At 52.5% G+C, this 20,932-nt stretch overlaps 1 long non-coding RNA gene across 2 annotated transcripts in view; it reads right to left on the reverse strand.

Annotated features, from left to right (window-relative positions):
* Positions 1-20,932, reverse strand: part of LOC135242302 (uncharacterized) — a 62,626-nt gene that overhangs the window by 6,983 nt on the left and 34,711 nt on the right. The window contains exons 3-4 of one of the 2 annotated variants that reach the window (XR_010326301.1): positions 16,034-16,148; positions 15,344-15,679 (exon numbers count right to left, since the gene is read on the reverse strand). The exons of the other annotated variant lie outside the window; for it this stretch is intronic. This is a non-coding gene — a long non-coding RNA (uncharacterized LOC135242302). Of the gene's footprint in view, positions 1-15,343; positions 15,680-16,033; positions 16,149-20,932 lie in introns of those variants that run through there. 2 annotated transcript variants of the gene reach the window in all.

The following is a 20,932-nucleotide window of genomic DNA, read 5'->3' on the forward strand; positions in this document are numbered from 1 at the left end:
TTTGGAATCATACACAAGCTGCAATGGATATTTTCATCCGCTGAGCTGGGGAAACTGTTCTTCAAGTTGACAAAAACTTGGACCAAGCTTTGCTTGAACTAAAAATAATAATAATAAAAAATGTATGCTAAAAGAAGGACCTATTTTAGACTTGCTCTAAATGGTTTTTGAGGATTCCATTTGACATTCCTACAGTGCTCTGCTGACATGAGCTCCAGTAGTTTCAAACATTGTTACATACAGCAGTACAGTAGCAGTCTGGAATGGGAGTTGAGACCAGGTGAACCCCACCTACCACTAAAAACTTCTGACACCTACAACACTCCCCATCCCCCCAATACAACCACCTTGGCTCCTCTTCCAAGCTAACCTTCAGGCCCCCCCATCACTCACACTCCAATTAACCATGAAAGGTGTGGACATGTTATCTGCCTGTCAGGCACAATGGACTGCCAGGCATCCCAGCCCCAGAACACAAAAGCCCCCTAATCTGTGCCGGCGCTTGGGTCAGATGTCTCCAGGCAAGTCGGCAGTCATTCCACCGAGCTGCCCCCCCGCCCCCCGGGCCCCGCAGCTATCTGCTTCTTTTTATAGCCGTGGACAATGGTGGCCGGGGGCTGCCTGGATGGCCAGCTCCTCTTTCATCTGCCCCGGACTGGGGAGGCCGGATCATTAACCAGCGATACGAGACCGGCCCGCATTACCATAGCCATTCTCCCAGCCCAGCTCCCTTCCTCTCTCCCTGTGTTCCACTTCCAAACCCTTCAGGCACCCCTCTCGGAAAGGGAAGAGCCCCGCTACATGTGCGACACATACAGCGGTTTACACCCACGGCACATCGCACACCCCCCCTCCCTGGGTCGCACACCCCCCCTCCCTGGGTCACACACCCGCCCTCCCTGGGTCACACACCCGCCCTCCCTGGGTCACTCACCCCCCCTCCCTGGGTCACTCACCCACGCTCCATGGCTATCAGAATAACGGGCGTTGACCAAAGGCAAGGTCTCCCCCCTTTTCCCGGGCAGATAGAGGAAGAAGCACACTGTGAGTCACAGGCGGTAGCGGTTGTCAGTTGTGTTTGTTATCTGTCTGATCACATTAAGGCAGGACTCAGGGGCCTGAGCTGTGGAAATGTAAGCAGGGCTTTCAGAAGCACTCACCGCTCACCGCTTTCACGACGGCAAGACAAAACAGTCTGTGGGTGAGGAGATTTCATGCTGCCAGACCAGACAGAAAAACACAGTTTATTTTGTCACTCCTGAAGGCACAACCTCCATAATAGGCAACAAAAAAAAGAGAAGCTCCTTCTGTGCTTTCGGTGACTTCAAACTCCAAAATGGTTGCCTAAGTGGAAGCGTGGTTAATTCATATCCTTAGGATACCTTAAGTGCTCATTCTGCAGTACAGCAGATTGACACCCGTTCTCCAACCACAGAATGTAAGCCTCAGATTTCACAGAAAGTTGTGATTCAAAGACAAATCCAACTGCAGCGCTTTGCTTCATTGCTTTGTGGAATCGGACAGATTGCTGTTAATTGATCTGCTAAGTAAAAACAGACAAAAGACAAATTAAACTAGTTTTTTTTTTGGGGGGGGCGCAAACAAAACAATCCCAATTTAATACTGACAACAACCTGTCCCTGGGGTGGGATGATCTCTCGTTATGTAAGTGAGTGCTGATTGGCTGAACGGTGGCGTGAAACCCGCAGGTGATGTGATCTCACTGGCGCCTTTTTCTCCCGGCAAATGGCTGCTCCTGGGAAGCTGCTGAGCCAGAGGATTTGGGATTTGGCCGACGGGGCAGGTTGATAAAGCTGGGCCAGCAGTCCGGCAGGAGCGCTCCTCATTGATCGCGGCTCTGTTTGAGGCTGCTGCCTGCGAGCTTTATTACCCTCAGGGCTGCTGGGGGGGGCAGCTCAATAGCCAGCTCCGGGCGTGCTGAGCAGGCCACTGCTCTGTCATCACCGCCCACCCCACGCAACGTTCCCCTAACGCTGTGAGAACGTCCACTGACCGACCCCCGCGAATAAACAAGCCAATCTTCCCCTGCAGTCGTAATGCATTTAGATCTCTGCTCTCAGCCAGGATTGACTCCAGGTCAGAGTCCAGTGAGCTTTAATGGAGGGGTGATCAACGGTAGCTCCAGGTCTCCAATAAAAGGAAAAGAGGCTTTTTTCCCTCTCTGAACCGCAAATGTCCCCTTTTACCGTGGCGGCCCTAAACTTCTTATTTTTACTTTTTGGTTGGATGAAACCAAACCTGTTCCATCAATGCTGGCAGCTAAATGGATTATCTGCAGAAGTAGAGTAATTTGAGGACACGAAACAGCTGATGCCAAAGAGAAAACACAATATTATTATTCTGACAACATAATCTAAGTCAAAACAAAACCAGATGCAATCACTACCCAATTAGGCCTGACTTTTGTTTTATTAGGAGTGGGTTTTTTTGCAATATGCAGTCACCTGTTTGAATTCCAGGAAATATCTTGTGTATCTTATGTTTCTTTACTTTTGGCACGCATACCTCCCTATTCCGTCTGTATCCAAACACAGGAAGAAGCATATCCGTCTTTTTAAAAAGGATTATTACTCCCTACATGATGTCATACATTTTTTTTCTTTTTTAGTATATGTTAGCACGAGTACAAATTGCACTCGCTCAGAGAGAGAAAAGGGTGAAGGAAAAGGGAAGTAAAGAATGGTGTTATTGAAATGTGCCACAAGCTCCAGGCTTCATTTACTTCAAGTTAATTTAATTACTGGCAACCTGTACAATCACACGGAAGCATAATGTACTGTGGTTCAGTACAAAGCACTGTTACGGAAGCGAGGAAAGAAAAACAACACAGACAGGCGTCTCTCCTTCTCCACCTCAGGTGATGCGCACAGAACGTTCCGGCACAAAATGGCTGTGGAGTCACTCAGGCGAGTGTGACAAATCAGAGATTTTTCTCTCCTTCACTGTAAAGCTCATTCAGATTATGAGATAAGAGGCAGGACGTGCGTGTACGTGACACACGGCACCTAAACTCACACGGGGAAGCTGCTGGCTGGAATGCGCGGATAGCAGGCGCAGAAGAATCCAAAGTTCAGTGTGGTCACAGGAAGGTGAAGCTGCAGGTAAGTGCAGGTGAAGCTGCAGGTAAGTGCGCTGGGTAATAAGCATTTTCAGTTATGTGACACGAGAGAAAGATCAGAGCTCTGGTGCTGATTACTGGAGTTATTGTTTTGGTTTCAGTGTAACTGTGTGTCCTTTATTTTAAAATATTACACTTCAGAGGGGCACACCATTTGACATATGCCTCTATTAGAGGCTTATCAGACTAGAAGTAATACACAATTCAAGGGTAAATAAGTAATGAAATCATGCCAGCTGGGGTTTCCAATTTTGTTAGATTGTGGAGAACAATAATCATGATAAGATTCACATAACTGCCCCAGTGTGGTGCAGAAGTAAATTCACTTCTGAAACCCCTCAGTGTGAGGAAGCAGCCTCTTACTCTCACCCTGGATTTATTGGCGTCTGATTCTCATTCCCCACGCGCCCCGGCGCTCCGGTCTGGCGGTTCGGTTGAAGGTGAGGGTAGATTGAGTGTCTGTGCAGATTCCGCTGCGAATGCCACTCAACCTTTCCGCCGCTGAGCCGCGCTGGTCGGAGGCGGGCGGTCGACCCGGCGATCCGACGAGCGGCGTCATCTGCCGCCGTCACACACCAGCGTGCCGGCCGGCGCGTCCGGGGCGGGGCAGGGTGCGCGGCGTGGGAGCGCGCGGCGGGCTTACGGCACTGTCCCTAATGCGCTACGACGTTAATCAATTCCACCTGCCACATGGCGTTTGGGGCCCGCCGCTCCGGAGGGGGGGAGGAGAGGGGATCCTCCACAGGCTCTCAGCGCTACGCCCGGGCCCCTGGCCTCGCCACCGCGACGGGGCTGTCCGTGCAGGGACGGAACCTCCCCCCACCGCTTGGGGTCATCTGCAATGCTGGGACCACAGATCCCTCTCATTCTCATTAAAAACCCCTCCCCGCCATTTCCTCTGTGTGGCAGCTACCCACCCCTCCCCCACTAGCCCACCCCCTCCCCAAAACCCAAATCACTCACTGCAGCCTCACTTAGTAGCCATTTGCCTGTCTTATTTAGCTAACCTTCCGTACATCTGCTCATAAGCGTGCACTTGACTGAGGTAAGTATGCTTACTGCCCACTTGTCTTCTGCAGTACACGTAATGAGAGAGTGTTGACTGTGTGCCATATTTATGTGGGTGAAACACGTACAGCTATTTTAGAGGTTGGGAAGAGGACATACCGTATCTCCATTTAGAGCACAGTTGTCACCAGCCATGTTGGTGACAGGCAGAGGGCTGCTCTCACTGTAGGTGGGGGGAGGCATTTGTGCTGCCAGTGTTTGTACAAGAGACCACTTTGGTCTTCAACCCCTATGTCAGACACATAAGGTAATGGTGAGGAGACCAGGTCCGTTAAACTGAAGCTACCTCCCCAGTCCCCAACACCCTCACACACCCACACTCACACTCACACTCACACACACGCACACGCACACGCACACGCACACGCACACACACACGCACACGCACACGCACACGCACACGCACACGGACGCACATACACGCACAAACAAACACACACATACACACACACACACACACAGCAAATCCTAGGCTGTGCAGCAGAAATGCCAATCTCATGTGTGGGAAAATAAATGATTAAATTAAAATGCATACAAAGACCGTAAACCTGAACTAAATCGGAATGCCAGGGTCTTTAAAAATAACCCCAGAGCATGTACCTACATCCAATTTAGTTCATGCTGGTTTTTAAAGCAGCTTGTTTCAATGTCATCAGCACAATTTACTGGAAAACCTGCTGGCTTTAGGATTATTGGGGGACTCTGAAAAAGTGAATAACAGAAGTTAATAAAAGGCAAAGTCCGTCCATCACCAGCCCCAAATTATAACATCAAATTCAATTCAGGATTTAGACGGATCACACAGTAGAACTCAAACGATGTGGGAGTCTTGATTACTACTGAGACACTGTTGGTGTCTATTGAAATCCCAACTGCAAATGTTCAGAAATAATCAGGTCACTGAGGGTTTTTTTAACGAGCTATCACAACATAATTAGCATTATGTAAGAACATATGACCCGTGCCAGCATACACACACATGCAGGCGCGCTCACACGCACAGTCAATCTCTCACTGTTATGCACACACATACAGTCTCTCACAGACACAAAGACAGAGAGAGATTCTTTGTGAGAGATCTTTGAGAGATTCTTTCTCTCACAAATGCACATACACCCACACGGTTTCTCCTTCTCGCACGCAAACATATACATCCCTCTTTCTCCCACACACACACGCACACACACACACACAGCCTATGGAATGTGCAGAGCATTTCTTTATTTGATCTCTGAGGCGTGCAGAGAAAGCTCTTTATTAGCAGCGGCGCAGGTCTGCTGAGAGCAGAGGAGTGAAGCGGGAGGGGGGGGTGGACTGAAGTTGATCTAGAGCGCCGCATTGGGGAGAGGCGGGCGCATTTGCATATGTGTGCAGCGATGCGGAGGGAGAGACGCGTCAGGGCTGACAGCGCACTGACACTGCTGCAGGGGGCTCTTTTCTTCTCCCTCTCTCTCCGCTGCCCGCCCGCCCGCCCGCCCCGTCACTGCACAGACTCGGGGCTTCGGAAGGCGGGAGATGTCAGCCTTTGTGCCCCCCCCTCCCCCCCCTCCCCCACCCCCTTCCATAGCTGAGCAGCAGCAGCAGCGGTGGTGGTGATGGTGGTGGAGCTTGTTTAACGGTCAGCTAAAGTGCAGGGCTGTTCTCTGGGGATCAGCACAGAGGGGGAGGCCACCCTGCTGCACAGGCATATGGAGACATCTGCTCTATGTGTGTGTGAAGAGAGAGACACTCTCTATGCATGCATGTGTGTATGTGCGAGTAAGAGGAAAAAAGTGAGAGAGAGACAGTGTGTGTGTGTGTGTGTGTGTGTGTGTGTGTTTGCAGACTCATGTCTGAATAGATATTTTTGTTTGGTTGTGCTGTGTGTGATTGGGGACATGTGCACACACGTGCAGGTAACTGTCAAACCATCACATAGTTTTGTGTGTGTGGTCAGGTGGCTACATCGTGATGTTACACTGACTAAAACAGCAGTCAGTGGAGCAGAGCCAGTGAAGCAATTCCTACATTTAAGAGTCTGCTGGCCCCACATACACCCGCCTACCACCCCCCCCTTCCTCCCGCTGCAGTCTCCTCTCACATTAAGAGTCCCTCTGCAGCACCAGCAGGCAGAGATAACCTGCCCTGTGTCTGTGGGCTGCCTCTCAGATCCTTACAAATCCGTGAGCTCTCTCTCTTTCTCTCCCACTGTGACCGCCCCTGAAGGACACGTCTGAGCGAATCGCTCGCTCTGTCCCAGACTCCAACTGCCTGCTCTCCTCATGGCTGACATATACACACACACAAAAACGCAGAAGTGAACACATCCTGTCTTTTTAAAAATCATTTCATTAAAACCCGACTGCTGCTCTTCCTGTGGAGGTTCGCCACTGCGCTCTTACAAGCCAAATACTGGATTACTATCCAATAAAGTGCAATAGTGTAATAACATCTAATAATACCTTTGCAGTCAGTTTAATAACTTCAAGCAGGTGGCTGGGGGCCGCCTGCAAATGTGCAACACTATTATTTCCTGACTGCATGAGCATCCCAGTGTGTTTGAGTGTGTATCTGTGTGCTACCACAGAAATGTGACACTTGGAATATTATCTCAAGTGCACACTGACGGCCCACACAAAGAGAATGTGTAATGAAGCCCTGTGCGAACTGGAACGGGGACAGGGACGGCACGAACGCGGGGACTGTGGGTGGAACCGTGTGGTGGAGGGGAGGAGGGACCGTGTGGTGGAGGGGAGGAGGAACCGTGTGGTGGAGGGGAGGAGGGACCTTGTGGTGGAGGGGAGGAGGGACCTTGTGGTGGAGGGGAGGAGGGACTGTGTGGTGGAGGGAGGAGGGACCGTGTGGTGGAGGGGAGGAGGAACCGTGTGGTGGAGGGGAGGAGGGACCGTGTGGTGGAGGGGAGGAGGAACCGTGTGGTGGAGGGGAGGAGGGACCTTGTGGTGGAGGGGAGGAGGGACCTTGTGGTGGAGGGGAGGAGGGACTGTGTGGTGGAGGGGAGGAGGGACCGTGTGGTGGAGGGGAGGAGGGACCGTGTGGTGGAGGGGAGGAGGAACCGGGTGGTGGAGGGGAGGAGGGACCGTGTGGTGGAGGGGAGGAGGAACCGTGTGGTGGAGGGGAGGAGGGACCGTGTGGTGGAGGGGAGGAGGAACCGTGTGGTGGAGGGGAGGAGGGACCGTGTGGTGGAGAGGAGGAGGGACCGTGTGGTGGAGGGGAGGAGGGACCGTGTGGTGGAGGGGAGGAGGAACCGGGTGGTGGAGGGGAGGAGGGACCGTGTGGTGGAGGGGAGGAGGGACCGTGTGGTGGAGAGGAGGAGGGACCGTGTGGTGGAGGGGAGGTGAGGGGACCGTGTGGTGGAGGGGAGGAGGGAACCGGTGGTGGAGGGGAGGAGGGACCGTGTGGTGGAGGGGAGGAGGGACCGTGTGGTGGAGGGGAGGAGGACCGTGGTGGTGGAGGGGAGGAGGGACCGTGTGGTGGAGGGGAGGAGGGACCGTGTGGTGGAGGGGAGGAGGGACCGTGTGGTGGAGGGGAGGAGGGACCGTGTGGTGGAGGGGAGGAGGGAACCGTGTGGTGGAGGGGAGGAGGGACCGGGTGGTGGAGGGGAGGAGGGACCGTGTGGTGGAGGGGAGGAGGGACCGTGTGGTGGAGGGGAGGAGGGACCGTGTGGTGGAGGGGAGGAGGGACCGTGTGGTGGAGGGGAGGAGGGACCGTGTGGTGGAGGGAGGAGGGGAGGAGGGACCGTGTGGTGGAGGGGAGGAGGGACCGTGTGGTGGAGGGGAGGAGGGACCGTGTGGTGGAGGGGAGGAGGGACCGTGTGGTGGAGGGGAGGAGGGACCATGTGGTGGAGGGGAGGAGGACCGTGTGGTGGAGGGGAGGAGGGACCGTGTGGTGGAGGGGAGGAGGGACCATGTGGTGGAGGGAGGAGGGACCGTGTGGTGGAGGGGAGGAGGGACCGTGTGGTGGAGGGGAGGGGAGGGACCGTGTGGTGGAGGGGAGGAGGGACCGTGTGGTGGAGGGGAGGAGGGACCGTGTGGTGGAGGGGAGGAGGGACCGTGTGGTGGAGGGGAGGAGGGACCGTGTGGTGGAGGGGAGGAGGGACCGTGTGGTGGAGGGGAGGAGGGACCGTGTGGTGGAGGGGAGGAGGGACCTTGTGGTGGAGGGGAGGAGGGACTGTGTGGTGGAGGGGAGGAGGGACCGTGTGGTGGAGGGGAGGAGGGACCTTGTGGTGGAGGGGAGGAGGGAGGCAGGAAGCAGTTAACGCTTCGCCGGCGCCGGCTCCTTTGGCATGCTGGAGGCGGAGTGACATTGATCCGCCAGCTCACATCCATCTGTCTCCCTGACAGAGGTAACCCGATTGTTAATAAAAATGGAAATCGGGCATCGCTCCTGCACAACCCAACACATGCGTGCTCACACACACACACACACACACACACACACATGCATGCTCACACACACACATATACACACACAGACACATGCACATACACAGACACACACACTCACTCACTCACACACGCACATGCACAGACATACACACGTGCACACACACACACTCACTCACACACGCACATGAACAGACATACAAACACAAACACACACACATACACACACACACACTCTCACACGCACATGCACAGACATACACACACACACACACACACATACACACACACACTCTCACACAGCCGGAGACCACAGCCAGGCCCTGCCGCTAACATTTAGCGCAGGGCCCCAGGTGCGGGCGGGCCCCGGGCCAGCTCGGCATTCTTCTCTCAGTTTCCTCACGTCAGGGCGAACACACGCATGGCTAACGGCAGGATGGGGGGCCACTGATTAACGGCTGGCTGTCATATCAGGGATTAAAACACTTAGGAGCACTTACAACGAAAAACGCCACCAGGCTCCCGGTGCGACTGGGAGAAACGCACCCCAGTCGGGCTGCTACCCGCGCAGTGTGAACGGGAGCGCATGTTTGTACGAGTGCGTTTGTATGAGTGAGTTTGTATGAGCGAGTTTGTATGAGTGCATTTGTATGAGTGTGTTTGTATGAGTGCGTTTGTATGAGGCGTGTATGAGTGGTTTGTATGAGTGCGTTTATGAGTGCGTTTGTATGAGTGAGTTTGTATGAGGTGTTTGTAAGGTGTTTGATGGGATGTGTATGAGGTGTTTGTACGGCGTGTTTGTATGAGTTGTTTGTATGAGTGAGTTTGTATGAGGGTTTGTATGAGCTGAGTTTGTTGTGTGGCGTTTGTATGAGCGCGTTTATATGAGTGCGTTTATATGAGTGCGTTTGTATGAGTGCGTTTGTATGAGCGAGTTTGTATGAGTGCATTTGTATGAGCGCATTTGTATGAGTGCGTTTGTATGAGTGAGTTTGTATGAGTGTGTTTGTATGAGTGAGTTGTATGAGTGTGTTTGTACGAGCGTGTTTGTATGAGCGCGTTTATATGAGTGCGTTTGTATGAGGGTTGTATGATGGTTGTAGAGTGTGTTTGTATGAGCGTGTTTGTATGAGCGCTGTTTATGAGTGCATGTCGTTTGTATGTGCTGATAGCAGTTTGTATGGATTGTATGAGCGCATTTGTATGAGTGCGTTTGTATGAGCACGTTTATATGAGTGTGTTAGTACGAGTGCGTTTGTATGAGTGCGTTTGTATGAGTGTGTTTGTACGAGTGTGTTAGTACGAGTGCGTTTGTATGAGTGCGTTTGTATGAGTGTGTTTGTACGAGTGTGTTAGTACGAGTGCGTTTGTATGAGTGCGTTTGTATGAGTGCGTTTGTATGAATGTGTTTGTATGATTGCGTTTGTATGTGCGTGTTTGTATGAGTGCGTTTTTATGAGTGTGTTTGTATGAGTGCGTTTGTATGAATGTGTTTGTATGATTGCGTTTGTATGTGCATGTTTGTATGAGTGAGTTTGTACGAGTGTGTTAGTACGAGTGCGTTTGTATGAGTGTGTTTGTATGAGTGCCTTTTATACGAGTGTGTTAGTACGAGTGCGTTTGTATGAGTGTGTTTGTATGAGTGTGTTTGTATGAGTGTGTTAGTACGAGTGCGTTTGTATGAGTGTGTTTGTATGAGTGCCTTTTATACGAGTGTGTTAGTATGAGTGCGTTTGTATGAGTGCGTTTGTATGAGTGTGTTTGTACGAGCGCGTTTGTACGAGTGCGTTTGTACGAGTGTGTTTGTATGAGTGTGTTTGTATGAGCGCGTTTGTATGAGCGCGTTTGTATGAGTGTGTTTGCATGAGTGCGTTTGTATGAGTGTGTTTGTATGAGTGTGTTTGTATGAGCGTGTTTGTATGAGTGCCTTTTATACGAGCGTGTTAGTATGAGTGCGTTTGTATGAGTGTGTTTGTATTAGCGCGTAATGACGAGTGAGAGCACACAGAGCCTGGCAGAGCCGACACATCCAGCTGTCAGGGAGCGTCTCAGCCTATCACACCGCAGGAAGATCAGATCAAAGCGTGGAATGTGAGACATGTTCACAGTTCAAGGGGACGGCTGCATTCAGAGCGCCGAGCGCATCCTCCACGGAGGGAAGGCTGATCACAACCAGACGTCTCTCGCTCTTTCCCCTCTCCGTCTCCGCGCGGATCATGTCTAAACTGCCTGCCTCGCTCGCTCGCTCGCTCGCAGGGAGCCGGTGTGTGGTTCGATTACCACCTCCGAAGTGAGAATGGCAGAGGTAAGCAGTTTGACTCCCAGAATCCATCATTTCTGAGGGCGGTTCAATACTTAATCAATTATTCCATCTCGGCGTCCATCTCGCAATCCTAAGCAACAAAGGAGACTACCAATGAGCCATCAGTTCGGATTGATTTTTTTTTGCTCCTAATGCTCCAAATGTTCTGGGAAGCTACACACTTTTATAGATAGATGTGTCATTAAAGCCTGGCCGGCCCAAAGAACTACACGCTGTCTAGCAGGAATAATGGAATGCTCAGCTCTTCAACAGTACATGGCATGGGCAGTGAAATCCCCTTTGTAATGCATTTCAGCATCGTCAGGTCTATTGCCTTTTCCGAGCTGAGCTTATTCAGTGCACTGTAATGCAAGAACCCGTGTCAGACTGTAATTGCGATGCAAGCCTGCACACGTTCCTCCAGAAGCACAGCATTCCAGCTACCACTTGATCTGGAGAATAGATAATAGATAACAAAGAACAGTCCTTAAAATGCTTTACATGTGAAAAGACATATTTTAGATGTGAATGCTGCATCACAAATGATGGATTCATCCCAAGATACGCTAAAGTCTGTTGTGTGAACAGAGAGGAATATTCACATTTTTAGCTGCTTTTTTCCCTACTCAGTGTGGAGCTGGAAATGGTGCCTCTGGGGGGATGGCAGTACAGCTGAATCATGTGCACTCCTCCGACGCGCCTGCCTGTGAACTAGTGACCATCCCCCACACTGCAGCCCACACAGTACTACAGGACAGCTAACACCTGCAACAAGCAACAGTCTGTGGGGTGAAATGCTAAACACTTCACACAGTACTACAGCACAGCTAGCACCTGCAACAAGCAACAGCCTGTGGGAAGAGAGACGCTAACAAAGTGGTAACCAGAAGAGCCTTGGGTGACCCAAGGCTTTGATGCAAACCTGTTGTGCAGCCTGTGCTTGTGGTGCACTTTACGGATGCTGCCATATGTCAGTGATCACTCCCTCCATCCACAATGCTACAGTTATGCCCTGTATAACCTAGAGACCCCACTGGTCCAAACTATTCTTCTTCCATAGTTATTTACACGTTGTAGCAGGGCCATGATAGAGGTGGATCCGGTACATCAAGCCTCCTATGGATTAATTCATATCCACAATGAGAGGTGGAATGATATGAATATTTTGGAGTATTCAAGATATTCAAAACAATATGAAGATCACATACACACAGCCAAACCCGGCTAATTGCACATTTGCACACACACACACACACACACACACACACACACATATATAATTAGTAATGTGTGTGTATGCGTGTGTGTGTGTGTGTGTGTGGATGTGCTTTTTAAATGAATATTGCTGAATGCAACTCTTGCAGAATACATATTTCTGTGAGAAAACAATTCCATAGACAGTATATCTTTAATGGTGGGATGCCCTCTGATAAAACTAAAAAACAATGAATAATTCCCAGATGCAACATTGACTGTGGCAAACCATAGTACACCTGCAATAGGTTCACACAAGAATGCTAATAGCATTTGTTCTTCATAGTCACACAACATTTGAAACATTCATTAAAGTGCATTGGTTAAAATATGAACACCCTTACACTCTGCTACTGGCAAAAGAGACATCCCTGTACACTACCTATGTAAATGTACACCAGTCATTATGTTTTCATGAGAGTCATTTCTGCTTTATTAGCATAACTTCAGGGAAGGTGCTCCCAAAGGTGAAATAAGAGACTGGATGCATATTCCCTTTGACAGATTTTTCACACTTTCTGTAGATTAGGGAATTGTCTTCTAAGAGAACCCTCCTTTTTCACAAATCCACAGTAATTCTGCACAGTCGAGCGGGTTGATTTTGCCGGGGGATATGTGCTGTCATTGTAGACAAGGGAAAATGGGTCTAGTAAGCCAGTTTCCCAAATCAATGATAGCATAGGTTGCAACGCGACAAAAATATGAGACTCAGAACAGTAACTCGGTCACACACTTTATGCAGACACTTAATGCAATTGTACATTATACTCAGAGCTGCAATTTCTGCCAAAAGCCTGTCTACAATTGAATCCTTATTGACTGTTGTAAATGAGCAATGTACTTCTTTCATTTTTGTAAAAAAAAAAAGTTGAAAAAACGTTTTTGAAACATAAATGTGTTCAATTTATTGTGTTGGGGAAGGGAAAAGCATTTCAATGCGTTACCCTTTTAAGGAGTAAAATGATAAAATGTGAAAAGGTTCACACGGGGAAAACTGTGAAAGATCTGTATTTGGTCTGTGAGGAACCTCGTTGCACCCCATTTGTCCATTTAATACCATGGCATACCTTCGCACCGTTACTCCAGACCAAAGCTAGCGGGGTCAGAGGTTAAGTAATCAGGCTATAATATTATGTAGAGAGTGGAAAATGTGGAGCATGGGTGTTCTCGGATTGATCTTGAGATCGTCATCCACGGTTCCTGGTCCTGTGACCACAAACAAAAACACAGCTGGCGAGGAACAGAGGGTGAGTTATAGGTCTGTAACCCTAAAATTGCAGGTTGATTCCCACATGGGGCACATCCATAGCAAAACAGGCCTAAGGAAGCTCAGTTCAGTGTGCGTGTGGGTCGTGCAGAATGAGAGCGATGTGAGTCGCTCTGAGCGGGGGTGTCCGCAGAGAAAACAACACTTAAGGGGAAGCCCTCCTCAATCAGAGGAGCCCCTCTGAAGCTTAAGCAGCAGCGCTAAGCAGATCAACGAGCAGACACAGGAATTAAAACAGCGCTGGGGGTAATTATTACAGAGGACTGGGGTGGGGTTAGTGGGGGGAGGGGTGAGTGCTTGAAGCACAGTTCTCTTTAAAAATGGCCCGATAAGGCTCAGCTAGCTCAGGTATGCTGCAGCGGAGCGGGGAGCTGTAAACACAGTGAGGTTTGGGCGGGCGGGGGTGGGGGGTGGGGTTGGGGGGGGCCTCACCGCAGACACAACACTGCCCCACACCGCACCGCACCCCTGCAAATGCGCCCATCCAGGGCCACAGATTGTTAAAGGCATGTGCTTCTGGCAAAGGCTACATTTTAAAAAAAGCCACTGCTTTGACAAAAAAGCTAAATATATACAATTAGCCCTTATCATTAGTATGTGGTGAGGTATAGTGGTTAAAGAGTCATTACTAGAGATTGCTGGTTCAGATTCAAGATGGAGCCCTACTTTCTGCCCTTCAATCGCTTTCATACCCTCATTTCTACGTTTTCTCACAATTTGGAATTTCAATCTAATTTTATCAGAGCATTGGTCTGCTGCATCACCCTCCATCAGTGTGGGAGTGCAGCGTGCGTACCCTCTGAAGAGCATGCTTCCCCCGTGCCACTTCTTTTTGCTCTGGAGTCCAACAGAGAAGCTGCACAGCAGTACCAAAGCCCAACCAACCAACAACCAGAGGAGCTGCCCTTGTGCAAAAAGGCTGGAGAAAACCTAGCAACTGAATACCTCACTCCCTGGGCAGTGCCATTACACAGAATTTTTACATTGCTATTTTAAATTCACATTACATACAGGCACTGAGCAGACTCTCCTATCCAGAGTTACTAACACAGCTTACATTTTTACATACAATCTCATTTATACAGCCGGATATGTACTGAAGCCATTCAGGTTAAGTGCCTTGCTCTTGGATACAACAGCAGTGGAAACAAACCTTGGAATCAAGCATGAAAGCCCACTACTTAGCTCAGTAGCCATTAAGCTGCATGGCCACCCAAACCCCATTCAGGGCTGGACTGTGGACTGCAGGATGAGTGCTTCAGCTGGCTTCCCCACCCAGGAGCAGTGACAGACTGCTGCCGCAGCCCCAGGCCAGGCACTTAACCTGGAACGCTTCGGTAAACATCCTGCTGCACTAACGCATGCTCCTTAAAGCCCCAGCCCTGTGAGTCACCCCCGGTGACGGCGTCTGTGAGAGCAGATTAACATCACGACCCGCTTCCTCAGGAGGAGGGCGACCCGCTCGGCCCTATAAAACGCCTCACTCCAATCATCCTGAGAAATTTACTGCCGGGTTTAAAATATCAATCAAATAAATTGAGAAGCAGGGTGCCATCTTAGAGATGATAGATTCAGCTCCTGATGATGATTCACTTTGAACTGAAATATTTTGTTGTGCCTGAATTATGAATTATGCAGAACAGAATGTGATCATTCACATGTTTTTGCATCTCTTTCTGCCCAGCCAGAGAGTAGATGTGCCAATATTTAAAATATATTCATATTTCATATGCATCACTTGAAAAACTCAGAAAGTTTAATCTACTGCTAAATTTTTACTACAGACATAAATCATGTACACCGGAGTCAAACACAAAGTTAGTGCTAGTCATATTTCTTCTGGTCTTCTGATTATAGAGATGTAAATTGAATATAGCAATGCATGTAACCACTAGAAATGCATCAAGATTTATTGCAAAACTTTTTTTACAGAGCAAGCCTGCTAAATGAAAGCATAGAGTACTTCTACCATTAAGTGGACTGTTGGCATCAAACATAAATTCATTAAAGTATAACTTTTCCCTATTTACATGTAAAACAGTGAAATGCTGTGAAGATAAGCACAGTTATTTTATATGAGACTCTTGGGTGGCATTTTAGAAAATTAAAAGGCTTGCTCAGTGTTCCCACATTTGGTTGGCGGGGTAGGGAGGTCCAGGTGGTGAGGGATGAGGAATATGAAGAAGTTTCTCAGTGTGTGCTGCGTGCGTGTGTCTGCCAGTGTGGATGCTACATGGAGAGAGCAGACTGAATTGATCCTGGGTGATCTGTCGAAGAAACATAGAAGAAAAACATAGAAGCAAAACTACTCCATTTTTATTTTAATGCACAATTACGTTTTCTGAATTCACATCTGCTAACGAGTTGAGTGGGGGGCGGGGACCGAAGCACTAATTGAGCAGGGTGTTGAGGTTCTAAAGGGAGGGGGGAGGGGGAGGGGTGTTCAGCTGTTTTCCAGAGCTCTGCTCGCTGTTTGTCCTGGTGAGACTTGTTGCGACAGATCACTGGGAGAGCTGGCTCTGAAAGGCCACAGCTCTGTGTAGATAAGCCTCGCTTTCAACGCAAATTCTCAGGGAAAGAGAAAGAGGTTTTTCAGGCTCAGCTAATTGTGAATGGCTCACCTTTGATTAAACAGAGAGGAGGGGAATCCTTCAGAGTCAATCTCCCAGCCACTTGGATGAACACTGAAGGACCTCTGACTGATTAGAAATGGGTAAGCACTGCTCAGCACAAAATCTAAAAAAAGAAGGAAAAAAAAGACAACCAACTGCAAAGGCCATTAGAGGATTAGGATTTGTGAAATCCTTGGCAGAGAGTGCAGCTATACTTTGCTTCCAAAAACAAAAAGGTTTTTTTTCCCCAGTTGTTACCGGGTCATGTTTTCCACTCCCAGCACATGAAGCCTGTGTGACTTCGTGGAGACAATTTGAACCGTGTCTTTGTACAAATCCAGCAAAACAGCAAAGTGTTCTATCTCCACAGTGATCTCCCACCTCCTCCACCTTCCCTCCCGTCACGGTCTGGTGAAGGACGGCCTTCTCATTGGCAGGGTTGTTCAGTGTGTGCGTGGGGCGAGAAAAGCACAACGACCCCTCCAACCCCTCCAATCCCCCCTCCCCCCTCCCCCCTCCCCCCGGGACACATCTGCTCTGGACGCTCTGTGACCCCGGCTATCATCCGTCTTCCCTCCCCCCCCAGCTCCCCCTCGGACACGTCAGAGCGCCTGGCCGAAGGGACCCCAGGCAGGGGAGAGGTGGAGATGGTGCCCCACCCCCCACCCCCACCCCCCCCGGCAGAGCCAGCTTCCCGCCTGTGGGCTGGGACGGGTGGGTGGGTGAGAGACCAGGCCAGACTGTGGATTATCTGGCACAAAGGTCTGATCCCAGGCTAATCTGGTTACAGGAGGCGCTGGCAGTGTAAACACCGAGCTCCAAACAACACAGCACTTAGAGAAGCTACTCATCGTTACAGGGAGGGGTAAGAACCGCAACCCCCCCCCCCCCATACCCCATCACTGACTCACAGGAGAGCACTGACATATTTATACAAACACCGTCAATAAGAGGGTATCCATTTCAGAACGCGCAGCTGGCTTTATCTGAGTTTATGCCTGTATAATCATCCAGTTTAATCACAGCTCCGCTTACTGGGGCTTTGGCCAACAGATGCGCCACTGTGGACGTGCTAATCTTCAGTTGCCAATTTATGAGAAATAAACTGGACACTTTTAAAACAGCAAAGCCAATAAGTGAAAAAAGAGAACTTCAACAAGTGCGGATTTGTGAGTGGAACAGGCCCGTTTACGCTGCGGAAGCGAAACACTGTCAGACTACGAGCCGTACAGAAACTCAAGCGCATGTCCAGTCGAGCTCCTCCCGCTTCAGTACATTATGCTTCACACACGAAGCCAGTACCAACGCCGTGCGCTACTGTCACACCCAGCCGGGGACCCCCGCTAACACAAACCCCAACGCCGTGCGCTCTATCACACCCAGCCGGGCCGCTAACACAAACCCCAACGCCGTGCGCTCTATCACACCCAGCCGGGCCGCTAACACAACCCCAACGCCTGCCTCTATCACCCAGCCGGGCCACACCACGCCCACCCGTCACAACAACCGACCCCGCACCCCCTCCGGGCCGCCACAACCCCAACCCGGCGCTTATCACACCGCAACCAACCCAACCCAACCCAGCGGGCGCTAACAAACCCACGCGGCGCCTAACACCACCGCCGCTAACACACCAGCCGCCGCTACACACCCACGCCGTCCTACCACCCAGGGGCCTAACACAACCCAGCCGTGCTCTATCACACCCAGCGGCGCTAACAACCCCACGCCGTGCGCTTCACCCCAGCCGCCGCAAACCAACGTCCCCCACCGCCTTAACCACCCACCCCGCCTCACACCCACCGGCCGCTAACACAACCACGCTGCTTATCACACCCAGCGGCCGCTACAAACCCACGCGGCCTTTCAACCGCGGCCCTAACACAAACCCACGCTGGCCTATCACGCCAACCAACCCCCGCTCCCAACCCCAGCCGGCCCTAACAACCCACCGGCGCTCACACCACCGGCGACACAAACCCCAGCCGGCGCTACACCCAGCCCAACCCACTCACACCCCAGCCGGGCCGCAACAAACCCCAACGCGTGCGCTCATCACACCAGCCGGCCTACACAAACCAACCCGTGCGCTCTATCACACCCAGCCGGCCCTAACACAAACCCAACCCGTCGTCTATCACACCCGCCGCCGCTAACCAAACCCAACGCCGCCTCTATCACCCCAGCCGGGCCGCTAACACAACCCCAACCCGTGCGCTCTTCCACCCACCGGCCGCAAACAACCAACCGGCGCTCTTCCACCCAGCGGGCCGTAACACAAACCCACCGTGCCTCATCACCCCCGGGCCGCTAACAACCAACGCCGTGCGCTCTATCACCCACCGGCCCTAACACAACCCAACGCCGTGCGCTCTAACACCCAGCCGGGCCGTAAACAACAACTCCACACCGGGCCTACAACCAGCCGGCGCTCACAACCCGCCGGCGTAACACACCCCAAACCGCGCACACCACGCCCTACACACCCCAGCCGCGCACAACCACGCCGTAAACCCTCATCACACCCAGCCGGGCGCTAACACAAACCCAGCCGGCCCTACACACCCGCCGCTAACAAACCCAACGGCGCTTCACACCAGCCGCGCAAACCCCAACGCCGTCGCTTATCACACCCACCGGGCCGCAACACAAACCCCAACGCCTGCGCCTTCACACCGCGGGCCGCTAACACAAACCCCAACGCCGTGCTCACACCCCAACCACCAGCCGGCGCTACACACCACGGGCCTACACAACCAACGGCGCTCACACACGCCATCCGGGAGCCGGGCCGCTAACACCAAACCCCAACGCCGTGCGCTCTATCACACCCAGCCGAGGCCGCTATTAACAAACCAACGCCGTCGACATCAAAGCGGCCGCTAACACAAACCCACGCCGTGCGCTCTATCACACCCAGCCTGGGCCGCTAACACAAACCCCAACGCCGTGCGCTCTATCACACCCACGGGCCGCTAACACAACCCAACGCCGTGCGCTCTATCACACCAGCCTGGCGCTAAACAAACCCAACTGCCGTCGCTCTATCACAACCCACGGCCGCAACCAAACCAACGCTGTATACACCAGCCAGCAACCAAACCCAACGCGTGCGCTCTATCCCCAGGGGCAACACAAACCCAGCCGCTGCGCAACAGCGAAACACGCTGCGCACATCACACCCAGCCGGCCGCTAACACAACCCCATCCGTCGCTCTCCATCCCGCCGTGCGCTAACACAACCCCAACCCGAGCCTCTATCCACCCAAGCCGGTCCGCTAACACAAACCCCAACGCCGGCGCTCTATCACCCAGCGCGGCCGCTAACACAAACCCCAACGCCGTGCGCTCTATCACACCCAGCCGGGCCGCTAACACAAACCCCAACGCCGTGCGCTCTATCACACCCAGCCGGGCCGCTAACACAAACCCCAACGCCGTGCGCTCTATCACACCCAGCCGGGCCGCTAACACAAACCCCAACGCCGTGCGCTCTATCACACCAGCCGGGCCGACTAACACAAACCCCAACGCCGTGCGCTCTATCACACCCAGCCGGGCCGCTAACACAAACCCCAACGCCGTGCGCTCTATCACACCCAGCCGGGCCGCTAACACAAACCCCAACGCCGTGCGCTCTATCACACCCAGCCGGGCCGCTAACACAAACCCCAACGCCGTGCGCTCTATCACACCCAGCCGGGCCGCTAACACAAACCCCAACGCCGTGCGCTCTATCACACCCAGCCGGGCCGCTAACACAAACCCCAACGCCGTGCGCTCTATCACACCCAGCCGGGCCGCTAACACAAACCCCAACGCCGTGCGCTCTATCACACCCAGCCGGGCCGCTAACACAAACCCCAACGCCGTGCGCTCTATCACACCCAGCCGGGCCGCTAACACAAACCCCAACGCCGTGCGCTCTATCACACCCAGCCGCTAACACAAACCCCAACGCCGTGCGCTCTATCACACCCAGCCGGGCCGCTAACACAAACCCCAACGCCGTGCGCTCTATCACACCCAGCCGGGCCGCTAACACAAACCCCAACGCCGTGCGCTCTATCACACCCAGCCGGGCCGCTAACACAAACCCCAACGCCGTGCGCTCTATCACACCCAGCCGGGCCGCTAACACAAACCCCAACGCCGTGCTCTCTATCACACCCAGCCGGGCCGCTAACACAAACCCCAACGCCGTGCGCTCTATCACACCCAGCCGGGCCGCTAACACAAACCCCAACGCCGTGCGCTCTATCACACCCAGCCGGGCCGCTAACACAAACCCAACGCCGTGCGCTCTATCACACCCAGCCGGGCCGCTAACACAAACCCCAACGCCGTGCGCTCTATCACACCCAGCCGGGCCGCTAACACAAACCCCAACGCCGTGCGCTCTATCACACCCAGCCGGGCCGCTAACACAAACCCCAACGCCGTGCGCTCTATCACACCCAGCCGGGCCGCTAACACAAACCCCAACGCCGTGCGCTCTATCACACCCAGCCGGGCCGCTAACACAAACCCCAACCCGTGCGCTCTATCACACCCAGCCTGGCCGCTAACACAAACCCCAACGCCGTGCGCTCTATCACACCCAGCCGGGCCGCTAACACAAACCCCAACGCCGTGCGCTCTATCACACCCAGCCGGGCCGCTAACACAAACCCCAACGCCGTGCGCCTATCACACCCAGCCGGGCCGCTAACACAAACCCCAACGCCGTGCGCTCTATCACACCCAGCCGGGCCGCTAACACAAACCCCAACGCCGTGCGCTCTATCACACCCAGCCGGGCGCTAACACAAACCCCAACGCCGTGCGCTCTATCACACCCAGCCGGGCCGCTAACACAAACCCCAACGCCGTGCGCTCTATCACACCCAGCCGGGCCGCTAACACAAA

The sequence above is a fragment of the Anguilla rostrata genome, chromosome 16 (genome assembly GCF_018555375.3).
Source record: "Anguilla rostrata isolate EN2019 chromosome 16, ASM1855537v3, whole genome shotgun sequence".
Taxonomy (NCBI): domain Eukaryota; kingdom Metazoa; phylum Chordata; class Actinopteri; order Anguilliformes; family Anguillidae; genus Anguilla; species Anguilla rostrata.